General features: G+C 43.2%; 1 pseudogene across 1 annotated transcript in view; it reads right to left on the minus strand.

The window, feature by feature from the left end:
- The window catches only part of LOC309544565 (selenoprotein M-like), a 32,148-nt pseudogene extending 19,014 nt beyond the window's left edge, over nucleotides 1–13,134 (minus strand). The window contains exons 1-2 of the transcript XR_014226137.1: nucleotides 12,952–13,134; nucleotides 7,780–7,856 (exon numbers count right to left, since the gene is read on the minus strand). The product of XR_014226137.1 is annotated as a selenoprotein M-like (transcript). The remainder of the gene's footprint in view (nucleotides 1–7,779; nucleotides 7,857–12,951) is intronic.
- Nucleotides 13,135–18,041: the final 4,907 nt, after the last annotated feature.

Raw genomic sequence — 18,041 nt, forward strand, 5'->3', positions numbered from 1 at the left:
TGTCTTCACTGCACCCCACAAGGATTGTCTTCACTGCACCCCACAAAGATTGTGTTCACTGTACCCCACAAAGATTTTGTTCACTGCACCCCACAAAGATTGTGTTCACTGCACCCCAAAAGGATTGTCTTCACTGCACCCCACAAAGATTGTGTTCACTGTACCCCACAAGGATTGTCTTCACTGCACCCCACAAAGATTGTGTTCACTGTACCCCACAAAGATTGTGTTCACTGTACCCCCCAAAGATTTTGTTCACTGCACCCCACAAGGATTGTCTTCACTGCACCCCACAAAGATTGTGTTCACTGTACCCCACAAAGATTTTGTTCACTGCACCCCACAAAGATTGTGTTCACTGCACCCCAAAAGGATTGTCTTCACTGCACCCCACAAAGATTGTGTTCACTGTACCCCACAAGGATTGTCTTCACTGCACCCCACAAGGATTGTGTTCACTGTACCCCACAAAGATTGTGTTCACTGTACCCCCCAAAGATTTTGTTCACTGCACCCCACAAGGATTGTCTTCACTGCACCCCACAAGGATTGTCTTCACTGCACCCCACAAAGATTGTGTTCACTGTACCCCACAAAGATTGTGTTCACTGTACCCCACAAAGATTTTGTTCACTGCACCCCAAAAGGATTGTCTTCACTGCACCCCACAAAGATTGTGTTCACTGTACCCCACAAGGATTGTCTTCACTGCACCCCACAAGGATTGTCTTCACTGCACCCCACAAAGATTGTGTTCACTGTACCCCACAAAGATTGTGTTCACTGCACCCCAAAAGGATTGTCTTCACTGCACCCCACAAAGATTGTGTTCACTGTACCCCACAAAGATTGTGTTCACTGTACCCCCCAAAGATTTTGTTCACTGCACCCCACAAGGATTGTCTTCACTGCACCCCACAAGGATTGTCTTCACTGCACCCCACAAAGATTGTGTTCACTGTACCCCACAAAGATTGTGTTCACTGTACCCCCCAAAGATTTTGTTCACTGCACCCCACAAGGATTGTCTTCACTGCACCCCACAAGGATTGTCTTCACTGCACCCCACAAAGATTGTGTTCACTGTACCCCACAAAGATTTTGTTCACTGCACCCCACAAAGATTGTGTTCACTGCACCCCAAAAGGATTGTCTTCACTGCACCCCACAAAGATTGTGTTCACTGTACCCCACAAGGATTGTCTTCACTGCACCCCACAAGGATTGTCTTCACTGCACCCCACAAAGATTGTGTTCACTGTACCCCACAAAGATTTTGTTCACTGCACCCCAAAAGGATTGTGTTCACTGCACCCCAAAAAGATTGTGTTCACTGCAGCCCACACACAGAAAAATGGATGTGGATCACTGACACCTGCCTATCTCCTATCCCACACCCCACAGCAATATCGATTGTAGTTTGTAGAACACACTGACCCTATAATTCAGCAGACTCTATCCCTAAAATGCCTACAACTCGCCCTGCCTAAACACTCCGACCTGACCCTAAATTCTATCCGGACACCAATTCGTTTTCCCTGCCTGTCTTTCCCTAATCAGCAGCCAGCACGTATGTGTGCTCTGTCCCTGAGCTAAGCAGCAGAATGATGCCGCTGCGGCTGCCTCGAACTTATAAAGACTTGGTCACATGCTTCAGACGGCCAATCACAGCTACTCATACATTTGCAGGCATGGCTGGGATAGCTTAAGGCACACCAGTTAAACGATTGTTGATTGGCTGTTGAAAGCCCGCCATGAAAAGAGCGCCAAAACATGCAAAACCCGGAAATAAAACGACCGAACACGGATTTTTTACCCGAATATACAGTAAATTATCCGTGTCCGTGTTCGGGGTAACAAAAATCCAATTATTCGGTACGAACACGAATAATACAGTCCGTGTTCGCTCAACACTACTCACAAGATTTCTGGTAGATCAAAAGTTACTTTTGCACTTATCAAACAGATACCAAAAGTCTTCCAATATCATGTTTAACAAACTAAAAAAGAGCAAATAAGAGAGGTTCATTGTTAGGCTTTACATACGCTTTAAGGATATTTTTTCTGTTAAAGAGAAGTATGGGTTTGTTTTTATTTGGATTCATACTTACCTAGGTGGATGTAGCATCGCTCAGCTGTTGCCTCTGTCCTCCGGTGCCTCTAACACTGAGAACCGAGCGATCAAACACTGCCGATCACTTATTTCCCACAGCTCCCTGAGCAGAAAACTGTCAGTCAGCAGCTCTCTGCTCTGTCCCCCGTGCTCACTAGATTGCTGGGCTGCGGAGGGGGTGGGAGCAGGGGCCTAGATTCTCAGGGACTCGCTGAGAGGCTGAGCCAGGTGCCAGCCCAAGCATGGGGGCAAATCCTGGCTCCATTGTCCCGAGTGTGCCTAAGCCTGGACCGGCTCTGTGATGTCAGCTGACAGCGGGCTTCAGCCCCCTGTCTGCTGAAAATGGGTCGCAGTACAAGCTTTGGCTGTTCATCTCCTTTAATGTGTCATTAAACCCAAAATTATCATAAACTGTCAATATATGCTATATTGCATTGTGTTCATTGTCTGTAGATTGCAAACATCCTGGTTGATTCTGCTGTTCACTGTCCCTCCCTCTGTCTGTGTCCCCACTGCAGTTTTGTGTAGACCAGCTGTTGTCATCTGCTGAGCATGCTCCAGTTTCAGTTTCCTTCTAAGCTGTTCATTTGCTCCTTTTTGTTATATGTGCAGCCCATGTGACTATAAAGTCACACATGTGGGTGTTTACAGTGTGAACAAAGTGAAAATTTTGGCAGTCAACCTAAACTCCACTTACACATGTCTTGCACAAAAAAAAAAAAAACATTTGCTATGAAATATAGATTTCTGTGAAATTTTAAAACACTTTTTTTGCTATAAATTATTTTAAGTCTCTACTCTGAAACCTTTTTTGTGTCCTGTGAGCCACACAGCACCAGTCAGCACCGTGCAGACACAGATTCATATATCATTAAAGTACTAGAAACTCCTCCCTCAAAATCTTCCACGAGGACCGAAAAGAAATGGGAGATGTCATGTGACATCTGAACAGCAATGATTAAATAAGGTGCTCAAATAATTATTTTTTCTTCATATTAAATTCAATTAAATACAGTGGCATGGCCTTTATACATAAATAGAACAGATAATGGCAATTATACATTGTATGTTCAGTATCACTTTAAATATTCCATCACCTGTGCCATGCCTGTGCCATCTGTGCCATGCCTATTTCATCACCTGTGCCATGCCTATACCATCTGTGCCATGCCTATTCCATCACCTGTGCCATGCTTGTACCATCTGTGCCATGCCTATTCCATCACCTGTGCCATGCCTGTACCATCTGTGCCATGCCTATTCCATCACCTGTGCCATGCCTATACCATCTGTGCCATGCCTATTCCATCACCTGTGCCATGCCTGTACCATCTGTGCCCTGCATATACCATCACCTGTGCCATGCCTATACCATCTGTGCCATGCCTATTCCATCACCTGTGCCATGCCTGTACCATCTGTGCCCTGCATATACCATCACCTGTGCCATGCCTGTACCATCACCTGTACCATGCCTGTACCATCTGTGCCATGCCTATTCCATCACCTGTGCCATGCCTAAACCATCTGTGCCATGCCTATTCCATCACCTGTGCCATGCCTGTACCATCACCTGTGCCATGCCTGTACCATCACCTGTGCCATGCCTGTACCATCACCTGTGCAATGCCTATTCCATCACTTGTGCCATGCCTATTCCATCACCTGTGCCATGCCTATACCATCACCTGTGCCATGCCTATTCCATCACCTGTGCCATGCCTATTCCATCACCTGTGCCATGCCTATTCCATCACCTGTGCCATGCCTATACCATCTGTGCCATGCCTATACCATCACCTGTGCCATGCCTATACCATCACCTGTGCCATGCCTGTACCATCACCTGTGCAATGCCTATTCCATCACTTGTGCCATGCCTATTCCATCACCTGTGCCATGCCTATACCATCACCTGTGCCATGCCTATTCCATCACCTGTGCCATGCCTATTCCATCACCTGTGCCATGCCTATTCCATCACCCGTTGCCATGCCTATACCATCATCTGTGCCATGCCTATTCCATTACCTGTGCCATGCCTATACCATCTGTGCCATGCCTATTCCATCACCTGTGCCATGCATATACCATCATCTGTGCCATGCCTATTCTATCACCTGTGCCATGCCTGTACCATCTGTGCCATGCCTATTCCATCACCTGTGCCATGCCTATACCATCTGTGTCATGCCTATTCCATCACTTGTGCCATGCCTGTACCATCAGCTGTGCCATGCCTGTACCATCACCTGTGCCATGCCTGTACCATCACCTGTGCAATGCCTATTCCATCACTTGTGCCATGCCTATTCCATCACCTGTGCCATGCCTATACCATCACCTGTGCCATGCCTATTCCATCACCTGTGCCATGCCTATACCATCATCTGTGCCATGCCTATTCCATCACCTGTGCCATGCCTATACCATCTGTGCCATGCCTATACCATCACCTGTGCCATGCCTATACCATCACCTGTGCCATGCCTGTACCATCACCTGTGCAGTGCCTATTCCATCACTTGTGCCATGCCTATTCCATCACCTGTGCCATGCCTATTCCATCACCTGTGCCATGCCTATACCATCACCTGTGCCATGCCTATTCCATCACCTGTGCCATGCCTATACCATCATCTGTGCCATGCCTGTGCCATGCCTGTACCATCACCTGTGCCATGCCTATACCATCTGTGCCATGCCTGTACCATGACCTCAAAGTCATGCAATTTTTTACCGCGTTTTTTGCCGTGAAGCAATACCTATTACATTCTTCTTTTTGCGCCCCCCCCCCCCCCCCCAAAAAAAATTTTGAGTACCAGCTGCCACTGCTGGGCACACCCTAATCCTGGGGTTGGCAATCCATCAATAAAGATCTATCCATCGATCGTGGGCAGATGACAGGTAAACCGCGATCCTTCCTTGCCGACCCTCAGAACCTGGACAGGAGGGGCGGCGGGGGTAGAGCTTAGTGGAACCAATCTTTATTTTCCTCCTGCAGCAGCTGAAAGAAGGCTTCTCCTCCTCTCCCTCTCACCCACATTCAGCTGCCACAGGAGGAAATTACAGGGGATCAGTATCAATGTATGACACCCCCGCCACCCCTCCTTTCCCTGTTCCTCTTCTTTCTGCTGCCTGGGTCCCCCTAGCTCCCCCTCCCCTCATTGTTTCAGGATGGAGAGCGGGGAGAAGTCCAGTAAATATGTCACAAAAGCATGTGTTGGAGTTTCGAGGTGCACACCCTAATGCAATAGCCTGTGCACACATATGCACTTACCTAATATGTTGGTGCTGTATCATCCCAAAAATATACTGAACATCAGCATTAATACTATACATCTGTTCATGGGCATACATGCTAAGTAGTGTTTACACTTACACTTAAGTATTTATTGCCTCTCAGAGAGATCACCACACTTCCCCTGAAAATGCCTTCATCTACTTTTCTCTCCTAAAATATGTACAATGATCTTTGTACCAGCCCTATCCAGGGTCCCATCTACTTTCTGGACTAAGATGCTGACTCGCCAAACATTTAATCATGTAAATCCTAGTATTTGTGTACTGTGCAGTTCTTGGCTTCACAAATGTCTGACACAGATCAGCCCCGTTGCAAGTACTCATCTTGTGAATTACTACTAAGTTACAATGTTACAGTCAGATCACTAAGCGGAGGTCTGATGACATCATTTCAGCTTAAAGTGGAGTTCCGGCCTCAAAATTGACTTTGGCCCATCCGCTTGCTCTAGGTCACCTGAAAAAGAAATGGATAATGACGATTTTCTTTTTTGGTTTACTTACCTTGTTTTTAAAGAAAATATACTTACCTTCCTTCTACTTCCTCCCTCTGCGGACGCGCCGTCTCTTCCTGCTTGCATTGACTCCTGGGAGCTGAACGTCATCGCTCCCAGGAATCAATGCGCCTGCGCCGGCCGTGCTCGTCACTTCCGGTTCAGGCGCGTCATTCCCTGCTAAACAGCTTCTGGGCATGCTCAAAAGCTGTGTAGGGATGACGCGCCTGCCCCGGAACTGACGAGCGGGGCCGGTGCAGGGCATTCTGGGACTGAAGAGGACACTGAAGAGGACGCTCTGGCTTCAGCTGCCCACACCTGAGATGGCAGTGCTGGACAAGACATTTTCAAGGTAAGTATTTGTTCTAAAAGGTAAGTGAACCTGGGGACAGATCAGAGGCTATCCATTATGAAATGCACTAGCCCTGACTGTCCCGGGGGTATTTTTATCTAAAAAACGATTCTGAGGCTGGAACTCTGCTTTAAGCAAAATCATTGGAATGAAGGTTTTTTTAATGATGCACAGATATTTTATTTAAAAATTATATTGTATGTTGTGACATGTCAGGAGTTCATTCATGCCAACTTGAGATATTCACCACTAATAGAAATACCCGCAAAAACATTGTAGGTGCAATTGGATGACACAGACATACATTGCCCTCTATGGAACTGCGGGTGTCAATGCACATGTGTCCATTGACACTTGATGACATCTGATCTGATCCTGTCCACTAAATACTGAATGATGGGGGACATCCGACCGCCCATAGAAGAGAGCGGGCTGTGTCTGTGTCCACTCTGCATAAAAGGAGCAGACACGGACAAGCCATCCGCCTGCTCAGCGGGGATCAGCGGACAGATTCCCTGCTGAGCAGGTGGACTCCTGGCGGGATCCGCCTGCTCAGAAGAGAATCTATCCGCTGATCCCCATTGTGAAGGCGGATGTGAACGGAGCCTAAAAAAAAAAAAAAAAAATCAAACAAAGTTTAATATTATATTATTAAAGTGGTTGTAAAGGCAAGGTTTTTTTTTTTTTTTTTTTAATCTTATAGCATTCTATGCAATAGGATAAAAAGCCTTCTTGGTGCAGCAGCCCCCCTAAGCCCCTCTAATACTTACCTCACCCCATTTAGATCCATGTCTCGGCTGCCCGGGACTCCCCTCCTCATTGGTGCCATTGGCTCCAGCTGCTGTTAATCAAAGTCAGTCAGCCAATGAGAAGAGACAGGGTCGGTACGCGGCTCCATGTCTGAATGGACACAGAGAGCTGTGGCTCAGCTCAGGTGCCCCCCAAGCTGCTTGCTGTGGGGGCTTTCACCTACATCACAGTTTACCAGCCTGATTCCTTGCAGCTAATTATCCAGATGATGCCGATTAAGCCAGCCATAGATGGAGCAAACCTCTCGATTCCCCCATCAACAAAGTTGGTGTTGGTGAGGAAATTAAATCCCTCCTGTGAAGCTTTTGTGTTCTCCTGATGGGTGGACGGGGGGGGGGGGGGTGTACGGGGGAGCTTTCCCATCGGGAGAACACAGTGATTACTGCTAGTGGCTATTATAGCCGCTATCAATAATCACATGTAAAATCCGACAGGCTGATTGTACCCAAGTTGATTGATTGATCAACTTGGATATATTTAGCCAGCCCATACGTGGTTCGAATCTTGGCTAAGTCCCTGTCGAACCGGCTAAGATTTAAACCGTCTATGGCCGGCTTTCCTGTGTGATAATTTTATGATCCAGTTGTAATTGATTTTTATAAGTGAGTTTTTCATACAGGGTTTCTCTGCTCACCTATATCTTCATTCTTTTGTATTAATAAAATGCTTCAAGTAAAGATATTAAAAAAAATAAATAAATAAAAGGATACTATAGTCCCCAAATGTTCATCATGAAGTTGTTAAGTTCTGGCTTGCTCTTTATGGCACATCCTGAAACACTTGGTGCCTGCAAAAAATAAAGAATACATATCATTATAGAAAAATATACATTATGCCAGTGTGAGTACTTCATGTCTGTCACCTCCTATAGGCTTTTTACATACAGGCTTCAGCTTTTATAAAAGCAGCGTGCACAGCAGACTTTTAACAAAGTATTTGCAAAAATTGCAGCAGTCTTCCAGCAGCTTTGATAAAGCCTTTATAGCACCACTCCGCTCAAATATTGGGTTTTTAAACATATACCTTAATAAGGGTGTCGACTGTCACTTTAAAGTGGAACTACCCTGAACCTGAGCACCACAAATCAAAAACACAATTTAATTAATTTTTAATATTCAAAGCAAACTCACTGATCCAACCATATCTCCAGGCTTTATTTTACTGAGAAATCACTTTGTAAAACACCCCGTAGCATTCTGGCCGTGGCCATCTTGAGTAAAGGCATATGATTCATGTAGCATTTACTTCCTGAAATCCATCTGCCCTTAACCCAGGCACCCATGCAAGTGGGTGTGCTTAGCTGAGAAAACCCCTCCTGAAGACTCCTGGGATGTATGACCTCATTTGCCTAGGCCTGGAAACCAGAAACTATAAAAATGGGAAAAAAAAAAGAAAAAAAGTTTAAAACAAGTAATTATGATATACTTTCCTGTCTTTTCATTATTGCTAGCAGGATAAGATGGTCAGTGTTGATTGAGAGAGTGATGTTTCACTTTAAACACGTTGCCATCAGGTTTGTGTAGTGGTTTGGTATTTTTAAAGGACAACTGCAGCATTTGGCATTTACTTGAGTAAAACGTTGAGATTATTCAGTTTATTTGACAGGTGCATTTGACCTTCCTCTGATCTAAATTGCTTCTAAGCTGCACCACTTGCATCAAGATACGTTTGCATTCGCATAGACTTATAAAGGGGGAGAGAAACAGTTCTGACATGAACATAAGCTCATCAACACAGACCTTTGTAAATAAACCCTAATATTGAACTGTTAAATACTGTATAAGAAGGTTCTTCAAAATGTTTCCACACTTAAAGCGGAGTTCCGGGCACAAAAACGATATTTTTTTTTTTGTGCCCGTCCGCTAGTTCAGCCTAACCTGAAAAGGAATTGGATAGTTAGATTTTTTTTTTTTTTCAAAACTCACCTTGTAATTGACGATCGTAAATACTCACCTCAGGGTACTTCCTCCCTCGGAGCCGCGGCTCACCCCGTCACTTCCTGCGCTGCGATGATTCCTGGGAGCTAAACGTCATCACTCCCAGGAATCAATGCGCCGGCACCGGCCCCGCTCGTCACTTCCGGGCGACGCCACATTCCCCTGCTAAACAGCTTCTGGGCATGCCCAGAAGCTGTTTAGGAATGCGGCGCCGCGCCGGAAGTGACGAGAGGGGCCGGTGCGGCGCATTCTGGGAGAAGAAGACGCGGAAGAAGACGCAGAAGAGGACCGCGCCGGCTTCAGCTGCCCACAAGAGAGATGGAAACGCTGTGGAAGAAATTTTATAAGCAAGTATTTCTTCTAAAAGGTAAGTGCGAACCGGGACAGATCAGAGGCTAGCCATTGTGGAATCTGCTAGCCCTGACTGTCCCGGGGGTATGTTCATTAAAAAATGACATCTGTGCCCGGAACTCCGCTTTAATAAAACTTTTTTTAGTAACAATTTAAAAAACAAATTACATCACTTTTCTACATAGTCCCCTTCCTTTGTGATGCATTTTTCGCAGTGTCGTACCAACTTGTTAATGCCATTAGCAAAACTCCTCCTTCCCCCAACAAAAATTTAAAAGTGCAGAAACTTTTTGAAGACCCTTTGCACAATATAAAGCCACAAATTCTGTGCTGTCCTGTGTCCTGTACTGCAATATAATCTCAAACAATGTTATCTCATCTCTTTGGGAAGCCTATCCTGGCTTTAGCTAATAACCCAATCTTCTTTTCCTCCCATCAGTTCATCGCTCACAGTTACTACCTTTTGTTCCACCAGCCCATCCATATTACATTGTAAGCTCCCAGGAGCAAAGCCTTCCTAAGGCCCCTTTCACATGGGCTTTCCGATCCAGTCCGCCTGTCAGTTTTTTCAGGTGGCCCGGATCAGATGCTCCATGCAGCCCAATGGAGCAGCGGAAGTCAGCGGAGACATCTCCACTGACACCTGCTGCTATCCGATCCTAACCTGTCCGTAACCTGTCTGGACGGATGGAAACCCTATTTTCCATCCATCTGGAGGATCTGATCAGATAAGATCGGATGAAAATGGACAGGCGGTCTCATTCCGATCTCCCATAGAGGAGAGCAGGGATCTGACAGCTCGGTCTCTGCAAAGTAAGCGGAGATGGACCTGTCATCCGCCTGCTCAGCGGGGATCGGCGGATCGATCCCTGCTGAGCAAAACAGAGTCCGCCAGGCACACCGCCCGTGTGAAAGGACCCTAAACCTCTCGTATTGAATTGTATTGTTGCTGTATTGTCTCCCTTTATATTGCAAAGCATTGCGCAAACTGGCGCTATATAAATCCTGTAGCGTGTTAGTACTACAGAACGTCTTACCATTATGGTATTGAGACAATAAGAGGTGAATGACCATTGTTACCCTAGGATGGGAAGTGTGTTGCAGGAAGGTTCACCAGGTGAAAATAAAGAACAAAGTAAAAAATATAGAAAACCAATGCAGCCATTAAATGTAGGGATCAGTAAGTTGCAATATATATATATATATATATATATATATATATTTTTTTTTTTTTTTTTTTTTAAATTTAGATACACTTTAAAGTGACAGTCCTATTAAGAGCTGAGTTTGCCTTCTCCCATCTGGAGCTAAGGGTGCTGTATAAGCTTAAACAAAGTAGGTTGAAGCTGGCAGAAACCTTTGCAAATGTGTTGTGGAAGCTAGCTGTATAGTCCCAAGTTAATTCTGTTTGTATCTAATGATTGAATTCAAAATTTGTTCCCCCCCCTCTAATGTCATCTTTTTAGCATTAACCTATTAGTCTTTCAGCTAAACTGAATAAAAGCTGCAGTAACTTCATCATCACTGTACAGTGCCTTGCGAAAGTATTCGGCCCCCTTGAACTTTGCGACCTTTTGCCACATTTCAGGCTTCAAACATAAAGATATAAAACTGTAATTTTTTTGTGAAGAATCAACAACAAGTGGGGCACAATCATGAAGTGGAAAGAAATTTAATGGATATTTCAAACTTTGTTAACAAATAAAAAACTGAAAAATTGGGCGTGCAAAATTACTCAGCCACTTCACTTTCAGTGCCGCAAACTCTCTCCCTAGAAGTTCAGTGAGGATCTCTGAATGATCCAATGTTGACCTAAATGACTAATGATGATAAATAGAATCCACCTGTATGTAATCAAGTCTCCGTATAAATGCACCTGCACTGTGATAGTCTCAGAGGTCCGTTTAAAGCGCAGAGAGCATCATGAAGGACAAAGAACACACCAGGCAGGTCTGAGATACTGTTGTGGAGAAGTTTAAAGCCGGATTTGGATACAAAAAGATTTCCCAAGCTTTAAACATCCCAAGGAGCACTGTGTAAGCGATAATATTGAAATGGAATGAGTATCAGACCACTGCAAATCTAAGAAGACCTGGCCGTCCCACTAAACTTTCAGCTCATACAAGGAGAAGACTGATCAGAGATGCAGCCAAGAGGCCCATGATCACTCTGGATGAACTACAGAGATCTACAGCTGAGGTGGGAGACTCTGTCCATAGGACAACAATTAGTCGTATACTGCACAAATCTGGCCTTTATGGAAGAGTGGCAAGAAGAAAGAAATTTCTTAAAGATATCCATAAAAAGTGTAATTTAAAGTTTGCCACAAGCCACCTGGGAGACACACCAAACATGTGGAAGAAAGTGCTCTGGTCAGATGAAACCAAAATCAAACTTTTTGGCAACAATGCAAGACGTTATGTTTGGCGTAAAAGCAACACAGCTCATCACCCTGAACACATCCCCACTGTTAAACATGGTGGTGGCAGCATCATGGTTTGGGCCTGATTTTCTTCAGCAGGGACAGGGAAGATGGTTAAAATTGATGGGAAGATGGATGGAGCCAAATACAGGACCATTCTGGAAGAAAACCTGATGGAGTCTGCAAAAGACCTGAGACTGGGACGGAGATTTGTCTACCAACAAGACAATGATCCAAAACATAAAGCAAAATCTACAATGGAATGGTTCACAAATAAACATATCCAGGTGTTAGAATGGCCAAGTCAAAGTCCAGACCTAAATCAAATTGAGAATCTGTGGAAAGAACTGAAAATTGCTGTTCACAAATGCTCTCCATCCAACCTCACTGAGCTCGAGCTGTTTTGCAAGGAGGAATGGGCAAAAATTTCAGTCTCTCGATGTGCAAAACTGATAGAGATATACCCCAAGCAACTTACAGCTGTAATCGCAGCAAAAGGTGGCGCTACAAAGTATTAACTTAAGGGGTCTCAATAATTTTGCATGCCCAATTTTTCAGTTTTTTATTCGTTAAAAAAGTTTGAAATATCCAATAAATTTCGTTCCACTTCATGATTGTGTCCCACTTGTTGATTCTTCACAAAAAATTACAGTTTTATATCTTTATGTTTGAAGCCTGAAATGAGGCAAAAGGTAGCAAAGTTCAAGGGGGCCGAATACTTTCGCAAGGCACTGTACATTGGTAAAGAATACACAGTACCAATAAAAAGTTTGTGGACTACAGGTCTCCGGGTTACAAACAAACAAAATATACTCCTGTAAGAGCTCTCATGGGAAAAAGGTGTCTCCACTGAAGCTTTATCACCAACCCTTGTTTCTACAACAACCAAAAATGTTCAAAATCCAGTTGTCATAGGGACAGAAAGTGGGGTGACATCTTCTGAACAGGGGTACAGACAGCAAAACAAATGTCACAATGGTGTTAAACCTTCCCTATGCTATCCAAAAAACGTAAAATGTAATTTTTTGGCTGGAGCTACACTTAAAAATTTACCTGTTCTGACTTAAAAACAAATTCAACTTAGAACAAACCTACAGACCCTGTCTTGCTTGTAACCCAGGGACCGCCTGTTCTGATAGTCCCTTAAAATCTTATAACTATTACATACTTACAATGACTTTGCCCCTGGCAATCTCAGTGTCTTCAATAAGTGTTGTATTGATGGTATCAGTGGCATTCTCTGCATCCACACAAATAAAATAAAATGCCAAATAAAATGCCAAAAAACACAGAACTGTTTCTCGAACCATCTTGCTTGAAGTCACAGAATGGAATGCCTACTTGGTTGTCCACATCAGCTTAAACTCTCATGGGATTTAGTCACCTTTCCGAAAGGGGTGTTTCTAAAGTGATGATGATGATGCAAGTTACATAAGTGGAACATATTGGGCAGTTTCTACTGAAGACAGGTGTTTTATGATCAAATTTTCCCAGACGAAACACATTGACAGAGGAGTCAGTAATTTATTAAATACTGTATTTGCCTTAGTAATATATTAACTAATTCACTTTAGGAAGAACTGTTGTAAAATATAAAAAAAAAAAGGTATTTAAGACTATAAAAAAAAAAAGGCATTCTTATGGTAAACCAAATTAAACATTTTTCTTTTGAGTACTTTCTTCCTTGTGAATTTCTGTCACTATTTTTTTCATCCTGAATTAAACTGCTATTATTTAAAGGCTAGCTCATTCCATTCTGGAATATTGAACCACATGTTGGTTTCTCATGTAATTCAATGGCAAGAAATACCCATTGGATTTTCCATCTCCTCCCAACTGGTGTTACAGTATCTTCGTGGCTTACCGATAATGCAAAATAAATAATTTGAAAAGTAATGGAAATCCATTCCACTGGGCATTTAACATATGGTCTATCACTCTCACTACTGGATGAATATTCAATTTGTGTGGTGGATTATTAAACCAGTTTAAAATCGTCCAAAGGACCACATAACCGTTCACTAATTGCAGAGTGGCACCTTACAGGAAGCCTGCATTCCAGGACAAACATTAATGCAGAAGAAAACATCCAAAAGGCACTGGGACTTCGGCATGAGTTCCCACAAAGCAGTGGGAGGACAAAATCATTTGGAGAGCCCACTGGCCCAGACCAAGCTGTCCATAATAAAAAAGGCAACCCTCCATTGGGTACCCCAGCAAGCTACAAGAAAAAAGCATGCAGCAATAGAAGGAGCACCAGACCAGAGAATAAAATGATCCAAATAAATGTATTAGTTTACATTAAAAAAACATCCAACATGTTTTAGGGGTCAGAAGAAACTTTCTTTTTATCAGGGATCAGAAGAAATGCCCTGATTGTAGTCGGGAAGAAGGGGGGCTATTGCATTGGCTGTTTCTTAGTATAATCTAATACATTTATTTTGACTCTTTTACTCCTTCCATTAGTACAGGCTTTTTTTCCAAGATATCTTGGCCTCTGTCTTCCTGCCTGTCCCATTATAACCCAGCAGGATCTACTTAGGGCTGTAATATAGTACTTTCTTCTTGGGCCAGGGAATCCCGCTTTGGGCAAAGAGAGGGGGGCTCCTGTGGTTTTACTGCTTAGAAATGTAACATGGAAAGTGGTCAAACCTACAGGAAGCACAGATTGGTCACGTCACGTTTATTAAAAGTTTTCTCTCAAACAACAAAATTCACTTATCTCTAGAGAGTTACAGCCTTGTGGGAGGGAGTGGAGAAAGATTTGTTTCTAGGACATATAAAAAGCTGGAAAGTAAATCTGTCTAATAGTGTGCATGCACGTGATTAATTAATATATATTTAATTATTACAAATGCAATATGCTTCCAGGTGAATACCCTTAACTTGTATCAGGGTAAAAAGTAGTTCTTGTGCAAATATTAGTTTGTGTATAAAAGACAATGCTTATTTCAGTTACTAATTTTTCTTACTAAAATTTACACACAGTCTGTCTTGTTTTGTTGACAATGATATACTTTATTAACATTTCAAAAATACATTTAAAGATAATGCCTCCATTTATTTCAATATAAACATAAAATCAAAGCTATAGGCACATTCAAAGGGAAGCTTCACATAGAAAATGACATGTATGTTAACATGCATGTTGCTGTTGTTCCAAACCTGTTTTGAAGGTATTAATTAAAAAAATGTTATTGTCCTAACTAAAGGTAATTCCCTGTCTTGAAAGAAATATTTACTGTGACTCTTAAGACTATGGACATAAAGATATTTATATATTCTTCTAACAAGCAGTAAAAACTCTTTAAAACAAACCTTTACTGACCTCCGTATTGGAAGGTACTGTGAAGCAATTCATTCTCAGAGATCACAACAGAGGCACTAAAATCAACAGCTTACCTCCCTTTATTTTCTATGGCAGCAGGGCTTTAGTGGCCTATCAGACTTCTTGAACAAGCACCACATGCTCTAAACCAGGGATCCTCAAACTACAACCCTCCAGCTGTTGCAGAACTACACATCCCATGAGACATTATAAAACTCTGACATTCACAGACAAAACTAGGCATGATGGGATTTGTAGTTCCTGAACAACTGGAGGGCCATAGTTTGAAGACCCCTGCTCTAAACTTTTCAGAAACCCTATTTTGGAATGGTAAAGGATGAATTGCTCTACAACACTTTTAGTTACAGGGGTCCATGAAGGATTGTTTTAAGGCTCCTTTACTGTGTTTTATGTATATGCAAATACTTTCATGTCCATAGTCTAGACACAGGTGCACTTTAAGTTGAGATTGTAACCCTCTTCTAAGAATGCTAGGTGCCTGTGTCTTTTGCTGATGCCCTGACTGTGATTTTTCTTCACAGACCTAGTACAAGCAAGTGAAATCAGAGTGAGCACACAACTGATCTGCACTGTCAAGTCAATAACTCATCAAAGAATGGTGCATGATAGACAAGCAACTAACATTTTAGGAGATTGGCAATGGCAGTCTATATATGTGTCTCATAAAAGCTTTATTTTCCCTAACAGTGATGCTGCAAAAGTAATAAAATACCTTTTCTTCTCAATAGCACATTTGTACAAATTGAGCATTCTGTGTCTACCTCGTAAAATAGGATATTTGATTTTTTTTTATCTCTTCCCATTTTTCCTTCCCCTTTTTTAATTAAATTTTTTTCATTCTGCAACAAAGCTTTTTTATCTAGTAGGTAGCTACTGTATCTTTTATAATCTGTGAAAATAACTGTATGAATTGAACTCTTTAATTAAAACCCAACTCCAGCCAAAACTTTCATCCAGGTTTTCATTACTATCTGTGACCTTGCTGGGGAAATTTTCCTTTACTTCCTATCATAGTGACCACAGAATAAGAAGCGATATTAAACTCATATTTAAAAAAATGCTGTTGTTTTATAACAGAGAGACAAGGGCAGGGTTTTTATAACAGAGAGACAACAGTGGTCTCTTCTGTCATAAATGCCACTACCAGCTTGTCAGCAGTAATGTAATCTGAGCCATGCATGTGCAGCTCTGACCACATGCACAGCACCCATATTGTATACTATGGTGATGTGACGTGGCGCATGTGCATGAGTGACATCATCGTTGCCTGGCCATACAAGTGACTGGAGAGTGCAAACCCAGAAAGAAGATTGGGTAAAGATGGAAGCACTGTGAGCGGTGACAGCTCAGCATTGGAGGACTCTGTTTGAGAGGTAAATCTGTCATAATGTGCTAGCATGCAGGGCATACTAGCTCAATATGGCATTGAACTACAGAGAGACCATTAAAAAAAAAAAAAAACATTTGCGCAAAGTTCAATGTCTCTTTAAAGTGGAACTCATTTTCTTTTTTTTTTTAATTGACCCCCCTCTCTTGTATTATGCCTCTTTCACACAAAGGGTCAGATCAGGTCTGCTTGCCAGTTTTTCAGATAGACCTGATTGGACCCTCAATTTACCCCTATGAACCAGCATGTGTAAATTGACTTGTGTCCACTAAAAACAAATGGAAGGGGATCAGTCTCCCTCTGTCTAAGCAAATCAGAGGGCAGTAGCGTGTAAACTAACAGCGGAATGCATTTGCACCCGACCACCTATAGAGCAGAGCAGGCTTGGTTGGTGTCCCCTTTGCATAAACTGAGCAGACACAGACCTGTCATCAGCCCGATCTGCTCTGATCAGCAGTGGATCAGTGGACAGAACCTCCTGCTGATCTAATCAGAGCCCACCCCATGTGAAAGAGGCATTAAAGGAAAAAAGCACCTGCACATACACTATATTACCAAAAGTACTGGGACACTTGCCTTTACAAGCACATGAAATTTAATGGCATCCCAGTTTTAGACCGTGGGGGTCAATATTGAGTTGGCCCACCCTTTGCAGCTAGCTATAACAGCTTCAAGCTCCTCCACCTCAAACTCACTCATCAATGTCTTTTTGGACTTTGCTTTGTGCATTGGTGCGCAGCCATGTTGGAACAGGAAGGGGCTTTCCCCAAACTGTTCCCACAAAGTTGGGAGCATGAAATTGTCCAAAATGTCTTGGTACGCTGACGCCTTAAGAGTTCCCTTCACTGGAACTAAGGGGCCAAGCCCAACCCCTGAAAAACAATCCCACACCATAATCCCCCCTCCATCAAATGATTCGGACCAGTGTGCACAGCAAGAACAAATAAAGACAAGAATGGGCGAGTTTGGGGTGGTGGAACTTGACTGGGCTGCACAAAGTCCTGCCCTCAATACGATAGAACACCTGTGGGATGAATTAGAGTGGAGACCGTGAGCCAGGCCTTCTTGTCCACATCAGTGCCTGACCTCACAAATGCGCTTCTGAAAGAATGGTCAAACATTCCCATAGACACACTCCTAAACCTTGTGGACAGCCTTCCCAGAAGAGTTGAAGCTGTTATAGCAATAAAGGGTGGGTCAACTAAATATTGAACCCTATGGACTAAGACTGGGAAGCCATCAAAGTTTATGAGCGTGTAAAGGCAAGCATCCCCAATACTTTTGGTAATATAGTGTACTTACCTCACACTTCCTACCTTACTTATTCTCCATGCTCCACTGCTGCTGGTCCCCAGCTTATATCTCAGTCCAAAACCTCGACTCCCCCCCCCCCCCCCCACTTCCATTTGTTTAAAACAAGCAATGCCCTCTGATTGCAGTCATTCACACTACAATTCCCATAGTCCATTTGGGGAATGAGCAAGAGAGGGTGGCTACTTTCCTACATACAGTGGGACCATGAAATA

Source organism: Pelophylax lessonae (genome assembly GCF_965119305.1).
Source record: "Pelophylax lessonae genome assembly, chromosome: 1".
NCBI classification, from domain to species: domain Eukaryota; kingdom Metazoa; phylum Chordata; class Amphibia; order Anura; family Ranidae; genus Pelophylax; species Pelophylax lessonae.